We start from the raw sequence: 21257 nt of genomic DNA on the forward strand, positions 1-21257 counted from the left end.
GGAAGGAAGGAAGGAAGGAAGGAAGGAAGGAAGGAAGGAAGGAAGGAAGGAAGATAAGCTGGCTCAGGAGAATAAATATAGCATGGGAAAACTGGAGCCTGGCCATCACGACAATACCTCTTTAACATCAAGCCCAAATATTTACAAGGCAGCAACATCAGAGACAGCAGATGTATGATGGCAGGGTTCTTTTCAGCAAAACCTCACCTTTGAAATGGTTTGAGATTTTATCTGTTCCATCTCCATACTCTAGGCAGTAATTCTGCTGTTTCAAAAAATTCTTTTTTTCAGCTTGGTTGTAATAAAATAATAATAACAGCAACAAAAATAATAATAATAAACAATGAGCTTTGCCCTTTTCTGGTGATTTTTTGGAATTTTCACATTGAAGAAATGCAGATGGTGGCTCCACCGGGCACCTCTACATAAACAGGCTTGTCCATCACAAAATCCTTATATTCCCATTGTAAATTTTTCTAACAGGAGGCGCAAAAGGCCCTAGCTTTGTTTAATAAAAATGAGAAGTACATAATGCTAATAAAGTATGATTACAAAACTCTCATATGCTATGTATGTGACAGAACTTGTGACCTGCTATAATTTACTATATTTTTAGTAATGTAACAACATAACATCTCTTCACTTTTTCCTGCTGCTGAGTGCCCAGAGGTATAAATGGCAAAGATAATGACTAGGCCATACTTATATTGCCTTCCATTTTTTCCTCATTTTTCTGTTTCTGCACTTGTTACATAATAACAATTTGTACAGTCATTTCAGGAGTTCAATGCAACAATTCTTCAGTGTTGCTAGGAAAGATATTTTATAAGTATATATCATGTAGATGTCTGACACACTCAAAATTCTGTTATCACATAACCATTAATTATCAAAAATGCACCAAATACTGCAGTCCTATTTCTGGATATGTAATTAATATTTTCAATGGAAATAAGAGAAATGCTGCTTTTTATTATTTTAATATCAGCATTTATGATTTAATATCCACATTTCCAATAAGAGATATACCCTTTAGGATTGGGGGGAGAAAAAAAAAATAGAGGAACTAGAGGCAGTACAGGGGAAAAAGAAAGACAGACTGCATTCTATATTCTATATTCTAAATTCTATATTCTATATCTGTTGACTGCATTCACTCCATAAAACAAGACAGCAAATTTCAGGTAGGAATAGCAGCACCTAGAGTTAAAATAAAACAGAAACACACAAAATAAAAGATATTCAGGAGAAGTGTTTCTTTCTATGAACACAGAGAACAGAGGCAGCCAAGACACAGTCTTATGAGCAGCAGTGTCTGGCCTCCACTTAGACCTTCTGAAAGTATTGGTGGTGGTTGTGGGGGATGTCTGGGGAACCTCCAATGGACTAAAGGGTTTTTGCTGCTGACAGCTAAGGACTAAGGAGAACTAAGTTAAGGACAACCACAGCAGGTGCTAACTACTCCTCAGCAGCTCTGCAGCAAGCTGCAGTTGCTGCTCTCTGGGTCCTGCATCAACCTGACAAACAGTGCACTGGAACCTCCCGACTTCCTTTCCTTCACCTGCAGAACAATAACCTGGGAAGAAAACAGAGGCTATAAAGAGTTATATCAGAGGCACAGTCACTGTGACAGAAGGCAAGGAGCAGGCAGAGAAAAGGGAGTACATCACTACTACAGCAATCTCAGTGTGCAGTGTGGCAGCAGATGCTACACCAGCAGCTGATCTCACGATCTCTCTATAGGCCCTGCCAGGAGGCTGAGGGACTCCATCCCCAGGAGGCAGACAGGAAAGGAGACAGCCCTTTGGCTTGAGAACACAGAGCTACCGGAGAAGGAGAGATATCCCCTGCTAGAGCTGCCCAAGCAGTCCTCTAAGCAGTGAAAGGTTTGATGAGGCTCTGCTGGACTCTCTGTCTCACCACGAGCTCTAGGAGCAGGCTCTGCCAGGCACTGTTGTGCTCCAGTCTTTGCCCTTTGTTGCCTTCTGGCATCATTGTCAGCCCTGGCTGCTACTGCTACCAAATCCTTTTCTTTCCCAAGCCCTAGAGAATGTAATGAGTGTGCTGGTCTCATCCCTTGTAAGAGGAAATCACCCAGGTGCCCACAGGCTCAGGCCAGGGTGCAAACAAAGCTGGTGGCAGGTTCTCCAGGTGGAGAACTCCAGGTGTCCCTCCCCACTGAGAGGGCTGAGTCACTGCCCCAGCCTCTTCGGCTGCAGTAGTTTGAGGCTGTGCTGCTGACCCTGTCCCCAGCATGCAATCTGAGCTGGCTGGCACCAGCAGCCATCCATAATTGTCTTTGTCCTCCAGTGTTCTTGCAGCCTGCGCAGTGGAGTTGGGACCCAGCTGGAACCAGCACCAGCAGCCAGGTACAACATGGAGTGTCCTTGAGCTCCCCTGTTCCTGAGAGCAGCAGCCGGTCAGGCCAGACACAGACCGAAAGACAGGCCACTCCAGGTTAGTACAATGATTGCAACATCCTTAACACCTAGCTACGAAGACTGCAAAATGGAATGAGCCATGTGCCAGCCCCAGGCAAGGGCTCACTATGGCAGCTAATCTCAGCTGTGCTGGGAGATCACTCATTTCCTCCTTAGCTTCTTCTTCCTCTGCATTTCCCTGGGCTGGTGCTAGGAATTAGACCAGAGGAGCTGTGTTCTCTCTGGATGTTGACAAGACCTTCAAGCCTGGAATCAGTATGAGGGATTGCTGACTTCTGACCTTACCACAGCAGGTCTTAACTTCTCCTGGGAAACTTTAGCAAGGTGTGGCTGCTGCTAATGAGCTCTGTGGGTTTCCCTTGGTCAGAAGGAGCAAGGGCCTTTGTTGCAGCTCACCTTTGACTGGGGTAGACCAAGCACCCCATTGGCCAGGTAAAGGCCTAGTGCACAGCTCCCAGAGCACAGCCAACAGAGGCAGCAGTTTGTGCAAAGAAGGGGTCCTTGTCTCCCTTCAGAGCAGTCTACATTTTCACCATATCTAAGTATGGTATCACCACAGGGCACACTTTTCACAGGAACTGTTAGAACCTCAGTCATGTTAAAGGCATCCTCCCAGATAGGCCTTCCAATGGAAGATGCAGCTCTACAAGTCTCAGGTTGCAGGGAGTGCTAGGGCCTCCCCATGAAGCTGAGGCTGACAGCCATCCATCATGCAGAAGGTACACTGCTGTTGAGGAGCTGTGTCACCAAGGAGTTATGGGAGGAAGTCAGCAAGCTGTGTAGAAAGGGTATTGTCAAAGATGCTACCACTTCCAGAGCCATAGCTCCCCACAGCAGCAGAGATGCATATAGAGCCTGTGCCTTGCGGGACTCTACGTGGTAATTCCCAAAAAGGTGAAGGCTGGAAGAAGCAAGAAAGCTCCTGCTCCTCCTGAAGATTTGCAGCTGATCAACATGTTTGCTCCCCTCCAAACTGAGGAGGAGTTGTACATGGTTTCAAGAGAAGCAACTGCATCAAAGGACTGGGAGAGACGGGATCCACTCACTAAGCAGGGCACATGCATCTTTGCCAGAAGGCTAGCCAACTTGACAAATAGGTAAGCAGGCAGTACAGGCATGTCCCTGCATGCAGGCCACCTGCAACATCTGCTTGGAACCTGTGGGTAACAAATTATCAGGTGGATGAGGGAAAGCCTGTGAAGGTGGTCTATTTAGACTTTAGTAAGGCCTTTGACACATTCTCCCACTGCATTCTCCAAGACAAGCTGGCAGCTCATGGCTTAGGCAGGTTTACTCTGTGTTGGGTAAAAACCTGTCTGGATGGCCAGGCTGAGGGAGTGCTGGTGAATGGAATTAAACCCTACTGGTAGCTGGTCCTGAGTAATGTTCTTCAGAGGTCAGTGTTGGGGCCCTTTCTTTTTTAATATCTTTATGAATGATCTGGATGAGAGGATTGAGTGCACTGTCAGCAAATTTGCAGATGACATCAAGGTGGGAGGAAGAGCTGATCTCCTTGAGGGTAGGAAGGCTCTACAGAGGGATCTGGACAGACTGGGTCAATGGACTGAGGACAACCATATAAAGTTCAATGGGGTCAAGTGGATCTTTTCCAAGAAGAAGGGGCCTCAAGTTGCACCAGGGGAGGTTCATGTTAGATATTAGGGAAAAAAACCTACATGGAAAGAGTTGTGAAGCATTGGAATAGGCTGTCCAGGGAAGCAGTGGAGTTACCATCCCTAGCAATGTTCAAGAAACGTGTAGAGAAGGCACTTGGGGACATGGTTTAGCAGGCATGGTGGTTATGGTTGGACTTGATAAACTTGAAAGTCTTTTCCAACCATAATGAATTTATGACCCTATGATAACTTAGCTGTTATAACTTTAATCAAAAGCAGCTGTTCACAGACTGAGCTTTTTTTTTTTTTTTCTATATCATAGAATCATAGAATCATTAAGGCTGGAAGGGACCTTTAGAGGTCATCTAGTCACACGCAGGGTCACCTACAGCACGTGGCACAGAGCTGCGTCCAAGCAGGTTTTGAAGATCTCCAGAGCAGGAGATTCTACAACCTCTCTTGACAATTTGTTCCAGTGCAGGAGATTCCACAACCTGTCCTGACAATTTGTTCCAGTGCTCTGTCACCCTCACTGTCAAAAAATTTTTCCTTAAGTTCCTGCAGAACTTTTGGTGCTTCAGTTTGTGGCTGTTTCCTCTAGTTCTAGTGGTCACTACAGAAAAGAGGCCAGCCCCATTCTCCTCACTCCCTCCCTTGAGGTATTTATATACACATATCAGATCAGCCTTTTCTTCAGGCTGAACAGGCCCAGCTCTCTCAGCCTTAACATATCCCTTTCAAAGACATTAATGGATCAAAGGAAAAGAAGTGTCATCATTTCTTTTCCAATAAAATGACTCAGTTATGGCCTATGGTCATGGGCATGGGCAAAGAACACAATGTTCTAGGTCAAGTCACCTTTTCTAAACCATCCTTGAGACCTCATGCAGCAATAGAGCATGACTGCTGAAGCACAAAGGATGTACGTGTCCTGCAAAAGGATAGAGTGGGTATTGGAGTGCACCCTCATCAAGTTTGCTGATGATACCAAACTGGGAGGAGTAGCTGATACCCCAAAGGGCTGCCACCATCCAGAGGGACGTGGACAGACTGGACAAGTGGGTGGTGAGAAACTTCATGAAGTTCAACAAGAGCAAGTGCAGGGTCCTGCACTTGGGGAGGAACCAGACACCAGTACAGGCTGGGGAATGATCTTCTGGAGAGCAGCCCCACAGAGAGGGACCTGGGCATCATGGTGGATGACAAGACGACCATGAGGCAGCAGGGTGCCCTGGTGGCCAAGAAGGTCAGTGGGATCCTGAGGTGCATTAAGAAGAGCATCTCCAGCAGATTGAGAGAGGTGATTGTCCCCCTCTACGCAGTCCTAGTGAGGCCACATCTGGAGACTGTGTGCAGTTCTGGGCTCCCCAGAACAAGAGGGAGGAGTTCAGCACAGGGCTACCAGGATGATCAGAGGCCTGGAACATCTGCCCTATGAGCAAAGGCTGAGAGAGCTGGGCCTGTTCAGCCTGGAGAAGGGAAGGCTGAGGGGGAGGGTCTGATCATTGTATACAAATACCTCAAGGGAGGGAGTAAAGAGGATGGGGCTGGCCTCTTTTCAGTGGTGGCCACCGAAAGAACTAGAGGAAACAGCCACAAACTGAAGCACCAAAAATTCTGCAGGAACTTAAGGAAAAATTTCTTGACAGTGAGGGTGACAGAGCCCTGGAACAGGTTGCCGAGAGAGGTTGTGGAGTCTCCTTCTCTGGAGATTTTCAAAGCCCACTGGGATGCAATCTTGTGCCACGTGCTCTAGGTGACCCTGCATGTTCAGGGAGGTTGGACTAGATGATCTCTAGAGTTCCCTTCCAACCTTAAGGATTCTATTATTCCTTGATCCACAGTGCATTTATTTATATACAGCATTTGCTACTACATGCAAATGGAAAATCACTGCATTTTTTTCCTCACAAAAGAGGACTCCTGCTGAGATATAGCATATGCATTTAAAGATTATTTCTGGGAAACCATGAATTTTTGTGCTTTCAGTGTGGCTGACCACAAATTGACTTTTACATGATCTACTTGTCATCACATATCACACTTTAGAAAAAAAAAAAAAGTCAGAAGTAGGTTTCTGTCTCTTTTTTAAAATTTTTTTGAAACAAAAATCCCTTTATGCTGACAGCTGAAACACCAAGAAACATTCAAAAAGCAATAAACAACAACAAAAGTAAAATACTTGAAAGTAAGTTTAAATAAGCTCTAGAACAGTAATTTAAAAGTACTCTCAAAACAAGTGGAGGGGCCTGCTTCAAAAAATACAAAATAAAACAGAACTAGCAAAGTCACCAGTGAAACACATGGTGTTTTTCAGGTAAAAATTCCAAAGTGCTCCATTGATATATTCGGTGCACATGTCTAAATAACTAATAGGAGATCTAAATTTCTAATAGGAGAAAGACTGTAATAATTATCTAACCACTACTTTTCAGGAGTATTAAGATGTACCTTAAGGTGAAAAGAGCAACCTCTAAAACTTGCATCTTTTTTTTTCCATTCATAAATGAAAGTATACTTCAAGAGGGAAAAAGTGCCTTGTCTCCATCTTCTTTGGAAATTGCCCTAAGGACAATACTAGACCTTTTGGGAACTTAAAATCCTAGGAGATATGCTTAAACAATTCTATTTAAAATAGCCTGTTGTTTTCACTTTCCAAGACATTTTGTAATTACATAAACTTTGCCCTTAGTTGAAGTCTGTAAACTAAGTCATAGAAATTCAGCAAATTAGTAACATTTAATGACCATAAACTCTCCAACATATTCTGCTGAGGAGTTTCTTGCTATAGACAAGTACCAAATATCTACACTGAAAACAAATATGTGAAAGGCAGTGTTTGTATCACCTAATATCCATCTCAATGTTTTGCATCTAGTCTGAGTTAGTGGTCTATGCTCACTCACTAGGCAATAGTACATTTATTCCACACATCTTTGATCTTCTTCTGGAATGAAGTCACTGTTTCTGTTCCTGATTACACTGGGACTTTAATGAACTTAAATTTGACAAAAGACTAAGAAGTGTTAGGTAAATCCCTAACAGTATTGCTTTTCTGGACCTTTTTCCAGAGGCAATTTCCCAGGGCTGTTACACAGTGATTGATATCCTGAATGTGAGGCTCCAGGGCTGCAATGTCAAACATCCTGAGAAGAAAAGAAATAGCAACAAGCATACTTCCATCATTCACACCAAATGTACAAATAAAGACAAGTGGAGATGATCTTATCATTTTAATAAGTGAGAACAGACCTCCACTATGCTAAAACAATCTAAGAAAAAAATCTTTCCTTTATGGGCCAGTTTCTGAGGGCAAGTTGAGACTTTTGAGATAGCTCTCACGGAAGAAATTCTTTTCAAGAGCTTTGACCCTCATTGAACTAGGTGATTGACAAACATACTGCCTAGTCTACATTTCATCCTGAGATCTCCAGCATTCCAGCATCTGAAGGTCCAGTTATACCTGGAGGGAGAGAATGATATTTAGAAAGTCTGTAGAAATCTGAATGACCACTCTTCATATATATATATACTAAAATATGTGCTGGTTAGTTAGGCAATGAATTTCTTAAATTACACATTTTTTTCAAAGCTTTTAGAGACTTCAGAGAAAACAGAGCTTAAACACAGGATAAAGGAGTCTCAAATAGATCCTGTTCACCTATGATTTGTGATTCTATATGGAAAAGCTACATGAGGCTTCAACAGGCCTCAAAACTTGCTAAAGTTATGTATTGCATAATTTTAAAAAATGTGATTTAGGACATAACTTTTAAAAAATAAGCTCTTGAAATGATACAAATATCTACACTATTCAACATTAGATCTTAACATCAGTTGTCAAATAATTGAAAATTACTCAGAAAAAAACAATGGATATATTTCAGAGTTATTTTGCAATGCAGAATCAACCTTACATGTTTAAAACTGCAAAGGACTATCTCACATAGATGACCTACTAATTTTCCAGTACTAAAAGGCATTTATTAGTGTACTGTTACCAGAGATGGCATCTGATATTCAGTGACAGGTAAATACTTGCCTATTCAAAGCTATCTTAAAACCCTTTACAATACAGCCATCAGTTTAATTAAGATATGCAATTTTTGTTTTTAGTGTGAAAGCTTTGATGTTGAGAAGTATCTCACATTCTGTTACTTTTCAGAAAAGAAAGTGAACTCGTGGACTAAGAAGTACACCAACTTAAAATTTGAATGTTCATTTTTGATGTGACTGTTTTTTCTTACCAACACAAAAATATCCTCTAAAATAGATAAGCCATTTTTGCAGCTAAAAGGAAATCACAAGTCCCAGACTCTTGTCTACAAATATACAACTACCTTCTCACTCACACAGACAAAATGAATGTTCTAATATATCAGCACACTTTTTTTTTCATGTATGCTTCTGTGTTTTGTTTCCATAGTATGTTTGTTCCCAGGAAATAAATAATGATTGAGTTTTGTTTTCCTAGTAAATTATAAGCTTTAATTTATGTATCACTTTTTACTAATTGAATTGAAAACAAAGTTTGTCTTCTCAGAGTGTGCCAGATTTGTCTCCATTTAAAGTGATAAAAACTCAGTGCCTCATTTTTAAAAAAAATTTTTTACCTTACAAATTGAGATACCCAGTCTATCAAAACTCATCACTACTCTTTATTTAACTAAAATACTTCCAAAAGAAAAAAAACTCTGAGCCTTCACAAATTATTTGTTCCCAAGAGAAGCTGTGAAATCTGCCTTATATTAGAAACAACAAACCTGGAAATTATAAGTAAAGGCAGAGTTTCAAGCAATGAAACCCAGTGAGGAGTAGAAAGCTGAGTGCTGGGGATGCATACTTTTTATTCAGAAAAGAAAAAAAAAAAAAAAAAACAAGGAAGAAATAGAAATACGTAAACAAAGCAGTTGGTTGGCATGACTTCACAGAGGATTTCTATGAGAAAAAAAAGGCTTTGAGAGTTTATTATGAATTTTTACTTAATGTAGCTGTAAATGTCTACCAAGAGCAAACTGACCACCCAGAGCACCTTAGAGCATGTGTCCCAGCAAGTATCTCAGAAAAGAGAATTTCCACATTGTAGGCCCTCTGCAGTTATTTCATCACTGATGTGCCATCTAATTCACCTTTGGTGGGGTTACTACATACTGAAGAGGAAGGGTGGAAATATGGTCTATCATAGCTATGCAACTAACTCCTTCTTTCTTCCATTTCTGCTGTCTGTGTCTATACCTTGCCCTTTGCAAGGACAAGGGTCTCTAATCTATCTTGCATGAGGATATACATCTCAACTATCTTGCATGCACACACTTTGGCTCTCCCTTACTCTACTGAATTCCATGTATCACCTACTTTTCTACAGCCTGTTACATCGGTATTGGCACCTATGATATTTCTGTTTAGATATTTGTGACCAGCATTAAATGCATCAGTTAGATCATCTTATTATTAATAATGACTATTATTAATAATGCCTGGTCATAAAAAGGGTAGAGTTTTATATGAGATATCTGACAATGAAAGGTTATATTCAACTCCACCATGGTTCAAATTTTCCTATTCTTAAAGCAAATAACACAGCAAACTTCTTCCTGTGCTTCAGGCAATGCCTGCACATAGCTTCCCAACACTTCCCCTTTTAGTCATCTGCTTTCAGAGTTTAAAATTGATCACTGAACATCAGTCTCTACATGGACTAAACTAGAGCTAATCCTTTGGTATAGTTGAAGAATAGTTCACTTGTTCCCTCAAATGGATTATCAGTTGTGATTTTTGCTAAAGCCAAAAGATAGAAGTGAATCTGATTCCTGACAAACTTTCCATATGGGCAAGCATCTGTATACACCAAACAAACTACACAGAATAGTTAGTCTATTGAAATTCTGTCCCAACAATGGGAGTTAAAAACAATCTGGGGCTGCTTCATTTGCAGCAGCAGTTCTTTCTTTTCTGCCTTTACGAAACCTGTTTGGGGCATGAAACTTGGTTCTGTGAGTCTGTCTGTTAATAGCATGATTGCTGTTAGTAGTAGGAATTAATTATGATACAAAAATTGTCTGATTCTGTATTTTAAACCAACTTCATATATTGTTTTAATTAGAATGCATCCTTAAACTGATCGAGTCTGCTCAAATATTTCAGTGTTCCTTAACAGCCAGTTCTATTGCAAAAATCAGTCTTCTGACTTAAGTACAGGTAGATGATGTTGAATGAGAAAAAAAAAAGATTAAAATAAGCTTACCAAGGTAACCCCATCATCCCATATTAAAAACCAACCACTCAACTAACTAGCCAACTAACCAATAAAACACTTTTGCATGATCAGCGCATCATGCATTGCTGATTTTACCCAGTTTTCAAAACCAACGTGTTTTGCCCATTGCTGAAGCCCTGGACTCAGTAAACTTTTTTTTTTTTTTTTTTTTTTTTAATATATATGTATAGAATGATCACACTCTTAGGTATTGGGTACACAACTGTACCATATCTCAAATCTTGTAACACCTCAGAGGTGTGATTATCTGCTGTCATGCTTTAATTCTTAATTAAACAAAAGTTACAGCTCAGATAAGATCCATGAGAGGATTATAGTCATTCTTGGTTAGACAAGGGTGAATGTTTGTCTTTGAAATTAAAATTCAGGTGCTTGGGTGAACTCTGTAATATTGAGCTGTATGAGAATACAGTTCCTCTTAGTTTTCCCTTTGATATGATATAACCAGGAGGCAGCATACACACACAAAGCTGCAGTCCCTAGAAATCAAGCCCTGAGAAACCCAATAAACAGTACAAAATTGCTGTCATTCAGATATTTTGCACTATAACAACTTCTCAGCATTTGGACTTAAATTAAACTGTAAATTAAGTCTGCTTCTAAGGATGTGAAAAAGATTGATTCTCTTTACTGTACATTAGTGCAAGTCAAAGTGGCCATAACAATACTGGAGGAAGTCATGAAATGTGTACTAAATTAGTGAACTTGCAAATATAAAGGTGAATAATAATGCCCGAGGAAAAAACAACATAAACTACTCTGGTGATTTAAAATATATATACATATATATTTAAAAATATTAACCCAAATTATGGTCTCCTTTAAAGGTTACATTAGCATTTACAAAGAACTTTCAAGCAATTTAACTACAATGAATTTTAACAAGGCAGCTTCCTGTTCATATCGCTTACTTATTTTTAAATTTTACGAGACTCTTCTAGCAGAGTTTTGTAGCTGTTAAGATGAAAGCCTGGATGCATGCATACTTTAAAAGTGGAGGAGGAAGCCATAGAAGAATAAAAGTAAGAAAGGAAAATAATCAATTTGGTATCAAATTTATTCCGAAGCCGAAAAGTGCATTTTTTTCCAATTGTGAAAGAAGACATGCAGGGAGGTCAAAGGTTGGGCGAAGAGGAGACAGTATTGTGTAGGAACTGTCACGCATCACCACCTATTTTGACATGCACAGGGCCGTTTGTTGTCTGTCGAACATGCAAATTAAGTGCCTGCTGTCATAGCTAGCCGATATCTGAAAGTGGAAAATGAGACCACCTGTAACCAGTGAATGGAGTGATGGACAAGCATTCAGAGCTCGTCATTTCCAACGCCATTCACACCACCTCCGAATTGCATATGACATGTAAAAATCTTTTCTTAATATTCACAACCGGGAAGTTTGGGGAATTATGGAGGCTTCAACTGCTGCATCTAATGGGTTCTCCAAGCAGACAGCTGTGACTGTGAGCTGGCTTGATAATTAGGTGTCCAGGAAGATTTTATGCTATGAATCAGTTAAAAGGGAGAAAAGAAAAGAAAATAATGGCAAGCAAAACTCGCTCGAATGGAATCATATTAACCCTTGCATGTCCTCCTCAGCACTTGGCTTTTATAGTTCCTGTGAAGTGAGATTTGTAGAAATCAGACACATAATTATGTCTTCTCTCTCTGAACAATGCTGTCTTCCTACTCAGAAACCTGACTCCAACCTTGTTTGATGCTTTATTTTCCTGAAGAGAGCTTACAGAAGTATTAAATCTAAATTTGTCAATTCCTCATATATATGGAAGCAAAGACAAGCCTGTATTTGAATTCCTAGTGAATATGGTGTATAGGATTTTAAGAAACAGAATCTTTGCACTAAAGCCATGTCCTGTCATATGCTTGCGCATATGAAAATCCAATAATTTAGCTGGAGCTTCTATAATACTTGGCATGTTATCTCCTCTTTTGTGTGCGTATCCGTCTTTGTTCATAGTATCTCATAAATACTGCAGGAGCATAATTCTAGGAAAAACTGTGATGTATCTGATTATTACTTCTGCTTGATAAACACAGCTTCTCTCAGACTTTCATAGAATCATAGAATCATAGAATGCCGAAGGTTGGAAGGGACCTCAGAGGTCATCGAGTCCAACCCCCCTGCTCACGCAGGGTCACCTAGAGCACGTGCCACAGGGCTGCATCCAAACGGGATTTAAAGATCTCCAAAGAAGGAGACTCTTAGAATAGCAGAATTTTGACACGCCAGCCTACACAGTAAATTCACAAAACATGTTATTTAAGTAGAGCGTAGTTAATACCAGTGTTTGTTCCCAAATAAAAAAACAATCTCTTCAGTGTGCAAATTTTGGGCTGTAGCCTTTCTGGTTGGGGTTCCCTTCAAACACAAACAAGACATAGGGACAGAAGCCAGTCAGCATTCAGGTACATTTTTCAACCTATTGAATATGAATCAGAATTCAGCTATGGAATATTGTTCATGAACTTTTCCAAGTGTAATTATTTATGGAGCTAAACTGAAGTCTTGCCATAGTAAAATCACAACCTTGCTCCAAATTCCTGAGGAGTGAAGCTCATTTGCCAGAATTCAGAGGCAGCAAACTTACCAGGACACTAAGCAAGCTTCTCAGGGGTCATGCAAGAGAAAGCATGTCTTTAAAACAGTTTTTACTTCTTTATAAAGAATTACTTGGAAAAAGAAAGATCCTAGCAGTACCTATTCAAAAGCAACAACTATCCCATATTCTCTTGAATGTGGCCCTGTCTCTTCCTTTGTGTTCATGCTCCATCTATTTCAGTCATACGACTCTCTCAGAAACAGGAATTACTTTTCATCTGTTCTCTGGAACAGAAGGAGGAAGTGAGCATTTTGAGAAGTCCTAGCTCACAGCTACAACCAAGCCATCCCCATCTAATGGTTTACATCACTAAGACTGTTGTGCAACAAAGTAGAAGATCAGATACTGCTCAGTCAGTCCTACCCTGCCAGTCCTACGCTGATGGTGCCTCGGTCTACTGACATGTACCTATACACAGCCCTGAAATTCTCACTGTCCTGCTTCATCATTAACTCATTTGAAAATAGAAAATTTAAAAGACTATCAGTTAAAAACATCCAAAAAAAGCTACCACATTTCCACAAACTAAGTGTTTAGCATCAATGCTGGATTAAAGATCAATAACTAGTCACTTGCAATACATGCACCCCTGTAGTTTCCAGTCTGACTGTCAATGTGTTCTGGTTGAAAAGGCCACTTTGGGCATATCTTGGCTTTTTATTGTTTTATCACTTCCTGTCAAATTGGAAGAAAAAAACCCATAAACCTCACAGACTGGCTTCTGGTATGTCCCTGAGTCAGATTGCAGTCTGCAATATTGGTGCAAGCACAAAAGCATTACTGTTATTAAAGGCTGTAACTGTACAAACTAACATCTATAAACGTACTTAATATGGTTTGCTCAATAGGAGCCAATCATTTTCAGACATCAAAAAACAGGCAGTTAGGTAACATCATCTCCAAATTTGAGACCAAGGTTTGTTAAAAAGCTGCTGTTAGGGGTGGAGGGGAGAAGGGGTCGCTATTTGCCTTAAAGTCAAACTGGGGAAGAACATGTACATCCCAAATTTAGGTCATAGTCATGTGACTAGCAAGTCTTACTCAGACCAAACATTTTAGCCAACAATATATTTCCTCAAAGTTAATTTCAGTAGAAATGTTCCAAGTAGGTCACAAACGTACACTAAATGCTTTTTCATTACAGGTCTGAGTATCTGGGCACAGGGGTTTGTTTATTTTTAACAAGAATTACAGATACTTGGTGAAATTTTGCAATAGCAGGAATCCAAAACAATCAGATTTGAAATCTCTGTTAAACTACTTTAGGCTAGATGCTGCTTCTCTGTATATTCAGAAAACATCATATCATGCTGGACCCCCGACACTTCTATCATCAGCAGAGGTTGCAATGACAGATATTAGTTGGAAAACAAAAAGATCTTAAGAACACAATTACGTAATTTATCCTACTCACTATGAAAAGTCACACTCATTGGAGCAGATCCAGAAAAAGTACTCTATAGGGTGACATTGCCCAACCTAGTCTGACTTCAAACTTGTTCAGGTCAAAACAAGCCACCAAATGCTCATCAGTTTTGAAAATTAGTTTTCTACTACTGCTTGTTCAAAAGGGATTTTAGCACCTAACCTGAGGCTTATATTTCTGTAGGCTGTTTTCTGTAGAGGTTTTATTTGTCTTCCTTTTATTATTTTATTTGATGTGCCTAACTTGAACACTCATGCCATTGGCAAGAAAACAATCCAAGGACCCAAAAGTTCTCTCTATTCTGGAGAGACTTGCAATATAGGTAGGGGAGACAAATAAAGCACTTTACTTTCATGTGATGCTTTTCTAGGAACCAGTTTATTCTGTTAAAAGCACCTGCTGTTGAGAAGCAGAGTGACAGGGAAAGCACAGTGAATGACATGGAACATGTCATGTTATGGAACTCTAGGTTCAACCCTAAATAAGGAGACGCAATTACTCTTTCTATATGAATAGAAATTACCAAATTAATCCAATACACTTAATCCAAGACCTATTTACCACTCAAACACAAGCCCCTTATAATCCCAACACTAAAAGCTAAGTATGACTTAAAAGTGGTGTAAACACACTGAATTTGCCATCTTCACAAGGCAGTTTTAACTGTGATTGAGCAAATACAGTAATAAAAATTTAAAGAGGCTCACAGTAAAATTTCTAGGTTACATTATTGATCATACATAATACTATCACTAATATGTATTTAGACATGGCCCATTTTTATATAAAAAGTACTCTAGGTTTGCTCTGGTACACAATAGTTAAAATATGCAGATGGGTTGAATATTTGGAAGCAGTACCAGAAAAATCATACCCCTGTGTTTGTATGTACACAGCCCTATTTTTTGTTGTTACTGTTCACGTAACATTCTCCAACTTCATAATTACTCTACTGAAGCCTTCCACAAAAAGAGTTTCTAGGAGTAGTTACTCTAGGTAAGATGGATAAAGAAAAGCAGATATTTTTTCCCAGTTCCTTTCTAGTTGGAGTAGCTTCTCACATAACCTCATAGTTCATGGGTTTATAACGTGATGAGTTTTCTATGTGATTTTATCTTGCTGTTTTAGAAGAAATGTCTGTTATCTACATATTTCTAAAGCCAGTCAGAAGAGAACACAGCATAAGTAAAAAATAAGCTAAAAAAAAAAAAGAAAAGAAAAGCATTGGGATGATGTCCTCAAAGTGGAGTTTTATGAGGGTAGTATAATGTTTCTTGCATGTTCTTGTGTTGTGACACTGAATGAGTCTGAGACAGCTGCACCAATTCTGCACAATTAGTCAAGGTCAGGCACCACAAAGAGAGGACATTCATTATTTGTCAAGGGAACAATGAAAAGAGTTGCATGGTTTCTCATCTAGGGATGACTGTTAGCTACAGTTATTCAATAAGCAGTAAAATAGTAGAGAGGGGCAACCTTTCTGGACAACTGAAGTGTAAGAACTAACAAGGCAGAGCAACTGAACAAAAACAATCTTGTTTTAAGTACTGGAAGCATATGTTCATCGACACAAATCAATGTTCAGATACTAAAAGAGATGAAGGTAATCATTTCTACAAGCTTCAAGTAAAAACACTAAATTGACTTAAAACTGTTCCTGTATTACTGATGATTGGAATTGCAGATTCAGAAACTCAGAAAGAAAATAGTAAATAAATAAATAGATAGATAAATAAATAAATAAATAAACAAATAAATAAATAAACAAATAAATAAATTTGGGCAAAAGCACCATTCTCAACACAGACAGACAGTCAGAGATATAAACTATGATGACATTCTGGATTGCTTTTTAGCAAGAGGCTAAAAAAAAACAAATAATAACATAAAAAAAAGTTTTGATATTGATATTTTATATCAAATTTTATTTGTATTTAATTTAATTATGTATACTTTGAGGTCTGTTTTGAGTTTCCTTATTATACAATATCACTATTTTAAAAAGCAGTAAAGAGCATCATTAATATGCATATGAAAAGTATACATCATGGAATTATGGGGTGATTTTGATATAAAACTTTTCTTGCTCGAAATGCGGATTCATTGCTCAGTGTGCAGTGAGCCAATAATCACACACATGGGAGAGACATTTGATCATTTATTTGAGAGCTGAGCAAGGCTGGGTGCTTGGTGGTTTCCCACCAGTCTAGCATACCCTCTCAACTTCTCAAACCATATTAACACATGTATGTACACAGTGATTAACCCAAGTACTTTCCTCTTGCACTGATTGGTTAGTAATTTACATACAATTATAATTTTGCTTACTCATTGTGGTCGCTACTAGGCATGTTCAGCGGAACGGCCTTCACCTAGGCAAGGGTCTTTTTAACTTTTGTGCACGATTTTTAGTATTATAATGTAGACAGTTTAAGGATACATGGACCTTGAGTTTTTTTGCCAAGTTTGCAAAGTGTTAAAAAAAATCTAATTTTAATGAGCAGCTCCATGTTCTCCTTCCTTAAAGAATGCTAGCTGTCTGTTCTATCATCTAGTCTATGCCTAAATATCTTCCTGTCCTACCAAGATAGATGAGACATCTGTTTTACTTAGTTTTAAACAAGGTGAATCATCCTAATCGTGCAACACCCTCACAGAAATTTTCAGAAAAAAATAAACACAATTATTGTACAGTACGGTACAGGAATGAATGTATAAATGTATTTTATTTTTGCATTTACATGTACAAATACATGCATTTTCCATTGCATAATATTATTTATGTAATCGCTATCATTTATACAAACAATTGAAACAGGTGAGAGAATGCACAATGTCATTAAACATAAATATGGAGACTTTAAGTATATATATTTTTAAAGGTGCATTATATATTTATTTATATTCAAAGTGACTCCCATGCACTGCAAACACATCTTTTAAGTCGTTCATGGCAGGTTTAAACACTTTATCGTATCTTTGCTCATCAAAGGAAAATGAATTTCTGGATACTTAAGGAAGGAATTCTTACAATTAAGCAGTTTGAAAGCATTACTATAAGTATCTGTAAAACATCAAAGGACAAATATTCTATTTCTGGTCACCACTGAAAAACTAGGTTGCATTAGTTGAGGGGAAAGGAATTTTTCCTTCAGGTAGTTTTGCAGTTGCTAAGGCTTTGTAAACCACACCTGTACTTGCATACCACTATAAAAGGGGCAAGGATAGAGAGACATGAAAATCTTCTCAAATTCTTAATCCTCAGAGGGCCAGCCTCGGCCATATCCACCCCCTTTTGCTGCTACTGTCCTGCAGACATGTCAGGATGTTTGAAAACAAAAATGCTCACACCTGTTTGGTTTTTTTTTCCTCCACATTCCTCCAAGTATATTTCCCCACTTGTCATGCTAGCTCATTAAAGGAGACAGTAAAATAACAAAGAGGAGCAACAACCAATGGACTTTAGTTAGTTGATTTTCTTTCGCAGTACAAGATTTTGCAATAATAACATCCATCATTAACTGGTATGATTGTTACAGGGATAGGCTCAGCAATTAGAAAACAGAAATTAGTAATCAGAAGAAGTAAATAGAGTATACTGCTTGTCACATAAAATAAAATAAACCAAACCAAACTAAACTAAACTAAACTAAACTAAACTAAACTAAACTAAAATACTAAGTATATCCTGACTGTACAGGAGCCTCTCAAGCTTGCAAGGAGCTGAAAATGCTATCATTTCTACTTCTTGAATGTACAGAGGACTCTCAACCTTATAAGGGGTTACCTTAGCTCTGCAGCTCAGGCTAAGGGGAGTGGAGCAATACTCACAGTCCAGCCAGAGGAGCTGGTCAGATGTCGTTCTCCATCTCTGCTCAGTTCATCTGTGCTTGACTCTGTCTTTCATATCCTTAGGGAAGGCGTACGTGACTGTGCTAAGGTCATCCTTCCAGAATCTTCAGTGCAAAGATTATCATCAGAGATTATCTATCATGATAATCTTTGCACTGTCAGTGAGATGGGTTTCGGTCCCTTATTGGGTGTTTTGCAAGTGTTATCTGTTTTTTAGCCAGATGGATATTGTTTGCAAATTTTGGTGAAGCGAGAGCACGCTGCTTCCGCAAGACTTCCCACTTCTCTATCTTGTTGTTGGGGTCAATACCCAAAGTTTCTCCATTGCTTTTCTGCGATACTGTCAGAGTTCATGCAGTTTGACAGTCTGGGTTATTAACTCTTTGCAACCAAAATGCATGCAGCTCAACCGAGAAGTGGAAGATGAGCAAGTTGAGAGCTTGTGGGAAAGCATTAAAGGGCAGGCTAACGTGGGGGACACTGTGGTGGGTGTCTGCTACCCAGACCTGGGTAGCACCAGATCAGGTGCTACCTGATCTGATCACCTGATCAGGGTGAGAAAGTGGATATGGTCTTCTATAGACAGTTAGAAATAGCCTCATGGTCACAAGCCCTGCTTCTCATGGGAGACTACAACTATCTTGATATCAGCTGGAAAGACAACACAGCAAGGCACAAACAGTCCTGGAGGTTTCTGCAATGTGTTGATAATAACACAGAATCACAGAATCACGGAGTATTTAAGGTTGGAAGGGACCTCTAGAGATCATCTAGTCCAACCATCCTGCTCAAGCAGGCACACCTAGATCATGTGACACAGGGCGGCATCCAGGCGGGTTTTGAAGACCTCCAGAGAAGGAGACTCCACAACCCCCCTGGGCAACCTGTTCCACTGATCTGTCACCCTCACAGTAAAGTAGTTCCTCCTCACCTGGAGACGAAACTTCCTGTGCTCCAGCTTGTGGCCCTTACCCCTCCTCCTGTCGCTGGCCACCAGTGAGAACAGCTTGTCCCCTTCCTCCCTGCATTCTCCCTTCCTGAACTTATGCACACTAATCATATCCCCTCTGAGCCTTCTCTTCTCCAGAGAAAACAGGCCCAGCTCACTCAGCCTCTCTTCATACGAGAGATGTTCCATTCCCTTAATCATCTTGGTTGCTCTTCTCTGGACCCTCTCGAGAAGCTCCACGTCCCTCTTATACTGGGGAGCCCAGAACTGCATACAGTACTCCAGGTGCGGCCTCACGAGAGCTGAGTAGAGGGGCAGAATCACCTCCCTTGACCTGCTGGCAACACTCCTCCTGATGCAGGCCAGGATCCCATTGGCTTTCTTGGCCACGAGGGCACACTGCTGACTCATGGTTAACTTAGTGTCAACCAAGACTCCCAGGTCCCTCTCCGTGGAGCTGCTTTCTAGCAGGTCCACCCCTAATCTGTACTGGTGCCGCGGATTATTCCTCCCCAGGTGCAGGACCCTGCACTTGTCCTTACTGAACCTCATGAGGTTCCTCTCTGCCCAACTCTCCAGCCTGTCCAGGTCCCTCTGGATGGCAGCACAGCCCTCCGAAGTGTCGGCCACTCCACCCAGCTTAGTGTCATCTGCAAACTTGCTCAGGGTGCACTCCATGCCCTCGTCCAGGTCATTGATGAATAAACTGAAGAGCGCTGGGGCCAGTACTGACCCCTGGGGGACACCACTGGCCACAGGCCTCCAACTGGGCTCGGCCCCATTTATCACCACCCTCTGAGCTCTGCCATCTAGCCAGCCCTCAATCCACCACACCGTGCACTCATCTAGTCCACTCTCCTGGAGCTTCCGTATGAAACCTTTTAACACAGGTTGTGGAGGAGCCCACGAGGAGAGGTGGGCTGCTGGACCTTGTACTAACAAATAGAGAGGGACATGTTGGACATGTGAAGGTAGGGGGTAGCCTTGGCTACAGTGATCATGATTTGGTGGAGTTCAGGATCCAACGAGGAGGAAGCAGTGCTGTAAGTGGCCTTGTAGCCATGGACTTCAGGAAGGATGACTTTGGCCTCTTCAGGGGCCTACTTGGAAGAATCCCATCGGCTACGGCTCTGGAAGGAGCTGGTTCATTTTCAAGCGGCACTTCCTCTACACCCAACAACGGTGCATCCCTATGAGTAAGAAGTCAGGAAAGGCAGGCAGAAGGCCTACGTGGATGAGCAAGTTGCTCCTGGCAAAACTCAAGCAGAAGAAGGCAGTGTGCCCTGGTGAGGCCACATCTGGAGTACTGTGTGCAGTTCTGGGCTCCCCAGGACAAGAGGGAGGTGGAGCTGCTGGAGAGAATCCAGCGCAGGGCTACGAGGATGATCAGAGGCCTGGAACATCTGCCCTATGAGCAAAGGCTGAGAGAGCTGGGCCTGTTCAGCCTGGAGAAGGGAAGGCTGAGAGGGGATCTAATCAATGTATATAAATACCTCAAGGGAGGGAGTGAGGAGGAAGGGGCTGGCCTCTTTTAAGTGGTGGCCACTGACAGAGCTAGAAAAAACAGCCACAAACTGAAGCACCAAAAATTCTGCAGGAACTTAAGGAAAAGTTTCTTGACAGTGAGGGTGACAGAGCCCTGGAACAGGCTGCCGAGAGAGGTTGTGGAGTCTCCTTTGGAGATCTTCCAAACCCGCTTGTATGCCCCATGCTCTAGGTGACCCTGCATGTTCAGGGAGGTTGGACTAGATGACCTCTAGAGGTCCCTTCCTACCTTAAGGATTCTATGATTCTACTCGCCCATTACTCCACCCCATCACAGTCACAATCATGTGTATCTGTAACTGTGCTCCAGTCAGTCATGGACCTGATCTGAGTCTACTTGTTGCAAAGGTTGGTAAGGCACCTGTAAGGAGTTTATCTTACCCAACAATATATTCAGATTTATTCATTTTAAACATAAGAATGTAATACATATAATGATAAGGATGATGAGGCATAACAAGGATAGTAACTGCCCCACCTATCTGGTTACTCCCATTGCCTTTAGGACAGAGGTGACCCAAGACAATGTGTTC

The sequence above is a fragment of the Nothoprocta perdicaria genome, unplaced genomic scaffold, assembly GCF_003342845.1.
Source record: "Nothoprocta perdicaria isolate Ctin4 unplaced genomic scaffold, notPer1 scaffold_147, whole genome shotgun sequence".
NCBI classification, from domain to species: Eukaryota; Metazoa; Chordata; class Aves; order Tinamiformes; family Tinamidae; genus Nothoprocta; species Nothoprocta perdicaria.